Source organism: Panthera pardus, unplaced genomic scaffold (assembly GCF_024362965.1).
Source record: "Panthera pardus isolate Hobbes unplaced genomic scaffold, ASM2436296v1 HiC_scaffold_2, whole genome shotgun sequence".
NCBI classification, from domain to species: domain Eukaryota; kingdom Metazoa; phylum Chordata; class Mammalia; order Carnivora; family Felidae; genus Panthera; species Panthera pardus.
In genome coordinates, this window is record NW_026526765.1 from 59637600 (window position 1) to 59640793 (window position 3194).

General features: G+C 37.4%; 1 non-coding gene across 1 annotated transcript; it reads left to right on the forward strand.

The window, feature by feature from the left end:
• The first annotated feature begins 527 nt into the window (after positions 1-527).
• Positions 528-634, forward strand: LOC128778400 (U6 spliceosomal RNA). The gene has a single exon (XR_008423991.1). It is a non-coding gene; the product is annotated as a U6 spliceosomal RNA (small nuclear RNA).
• Positions 635-3194: the final 2560 nt, after the last annotated feature.

A 3194-nucleotide genomic window follows, 5' to 3' on the forward strand; every position in this document is an offset into this window, starting at 1 on the left:
TTATGACTTTTTTAATAATGTTTTCTTTTCTCTAGCTTACTTTATTGTAAGAATACCATATATAATAAATATAACATACAAAATATATGTTAATCGACTGTTTATGTCATTGGTAAGGCTTCTGGTCAACAGTAGGCTATTGGTAGTTAAGTTTTGGGGGGGTCGAGGTTATATATGGATTTTCAACTCTGTAGGGGTCAGCATCCCTAACCCCTGCATTGTTCAAGGGTCAACTGTATATACTTCAGAAAATAAAGTAAGAAGACGACCAAGTAAAGATGCAATAAGAATAGTGAAAACAATTCTGAACAAGTGAATGTCTACAGTGTTTTAACATTCTGAGTTTCTAAGGAAAAGGGAAACAGGACTTCTCAGTCTATGGTCATAGGTCTAACACAAGCACAGGACTAAGACATGGCAAGCAATAGCTAGTACCAAAAAACTGAAGAAGGAGCTGATTTTTAGGGCCATGACTCACACAATCCTTAGATATGGCTCTGGTCTAATATTACATTGAAAACATTCCAGGGCTTGCTTCGGCAGCACATTTACTAAAACTGGCACAATACAGAGAAAATTAGCATGGCCCCTGCTCAAGGATGACACGCAAATTCTTGAAGTGTCTGTATTTTTAAAGGTAGTAGTAGACCTGTCCACTGAAACTTGGCAGGCCAGAAGGGAGTGGAAGGAAATATTCAATGTGCTGAATGGGAAAAATAGGCAGCCAAGAATCCTTTATCCAGCAAATCTGTCATTCGCAATACAAGGAGAGATAAAGTCTTTCCCAGATAAACAAAAACTTAAGGAGTTCATGGCCATTAAACCAGCCCTGCAAGAGATCCTAAGGGGGACTCTGTGAGTGGAATGTTGCAAAGACTACAAACGTCCAGAGACATCACCACAAGCATGAAACCTAGAGATAACACAATGACACTAAATCTATATCTTACAATAATAATGCTGAATGCCAACGGACTAAATGCTTCAATCAAAAGACACAAGGTATCAGAATGGATAAAAAATAAGATCCATCTATGCTGTCTACAAGAGACCCATTTTAGACCTGAGGACACCTTCAGATTGAAAGTGACAGGATGAACAACCATCTATCATGCTACTAGAAATCAAAAGAAAGCTGGAGTATCCATAGTTATATCAGACAAAGAAGATTTTAAACTAACTGTAACAAGAGAGGAAGTTGGGCATTATATCCTAATTATGGGGTCTATCCATCAAGAAGAGCTAGCAATTATAAATGTTTATGCACCCAATTGGGAACACCCAAATATATACATCATTCACAAACATAAGCAATTTTATTGATAAGAATATCATAATTGCAGGTAACTTTAATACTGCACTTACAGCAGGGGACAGATCATCTAGACAGAAATCAATAACGAAACAATGGCCCTGAATGATAGACTGGACCAGATGGACTTGGCAGATATATTCATCCAAAAGCAGCAGAATACACATTCTTCTCGAGTGCACATGGAACATTCTCCAAGATAGATCATACACTGGCTCACAAAACAGCCCTTAATAAATATAAAAGAATTGAGACCACATAATGCATATTTACAAATCACAATGTTATGAAACTTGAAATCAACTACAGGAAAAAGTTTGGAAAACCTCCAAATGCATGGAGATCAAAAGAACATCCTGGTAAAGAATGAATGGGTCAACCAGGCAATTAAAGAAGAAATAAAAAAAAATATGAAAGAAAATGAAAATGAAAGCATGACAATCCAAAACTTTAGGATGTAGCAAAAGCAGTCCTAAGAGGAATATACATTGCAATCCAGGCCTATTTCAAGAAACAAGAAAAATCCCAAATACAAAATATAACAGCACATCTAAAGGAACTAGGAGCAGAAGAGCAAAGAAACCCTAAGGCCAGCAGAGGAAGAAAAATAATAAAGATTAGAGCATGGGAATGCAAGCTGCTGCAGCCACTCTGGAAAACAGTATGGAGGTTCCTCAAAAAACTAAAAATAGAACTACCCTATGACCCAGCAATTGCACTACTAGGTATTTATCCAAGGGATATAGGTGTGCTGTTTTGAAGGGACACATGCACCCCAATGTTTATAGCAGCACTATCAACAATAGCCAAAGTATGGAAAGAGCCCAAATGTAGATCGATGGATAAATGGATAAAGAAGATGTGGTATATATATACAATGGAGTATTACTTGGCAATCAAAAAGAATGAAATCTTGCCATTTGCAACTACGTGGATGGAACTGGAGGGTATTACGCTAAGTGAAATTAGTCAGTCAGAGAAAGACAAATATCATATGACTTCACTCATATGAGGACTTTAAGAGACAAAACAGATGCACATAAGGGAAGGGAAACAAAAATAATATAAAAACAGGGATGGGGATAAAATATAAGAGACTCATAAATATGGAGAACAAACTGAGGGTTACTGAGGGGGTTGTGGGAGGGGGGATGTGCTAAATGGGTAAGGGGCACTAAGGAATCTACTCCTGAAATCATTGTTGCACTATATGCTAACTAATTTGGATATAAATTATAAAAAAAAAAAAAAAGATTAGAGAGGAAATAAACAATATAGAATCCAAAAAAAAACCAAAAAACAAAAACCCCACCAATAAAACAGATCAATGAAACAAAGAGCTGGTTTTGAAAAAATAAACAAAGTTGATAAACCCCTAGCCAGACTTCTCAAAAAGAAATGAGAGAGGACCCAAATAGATAAAATCACAAATGAAATAGGATATATCACAACCAACACCACAGAAATACAAACAATTATCAGAGAATACTACAGAAAATTATATGCCAACAAACTGGACCTCAAAGAAATGACAAATTCCTAGACACCCACACACTACCAAAACTCAAATGGGAAGAAATAGAAAATTTGAACAGACCCATAACCAGCAAAGAAATTTAATCAGTTATCAAAAATCTCCCAACGAGGGGCGCCCCGGGTGGCTCAGTCGGTTAAGCGTCCGACTTCAACTCAGGTCACGATCTCGCGGTCTGTGGGTTCAAGCCCCGCATTGGGCTCTGGGCTGATGGCTTGGAGCCTGGAGCCTGTTTCCAATTCTGTGTCTCCCTCTCTCTCTGCCCCTCCCCCGTTCATGCTCTGTCTCTCTCTGTCTCAAAAATAAATAAACGTTAAAAAAAAATTAAAAAAAAAATATCCCAACGAA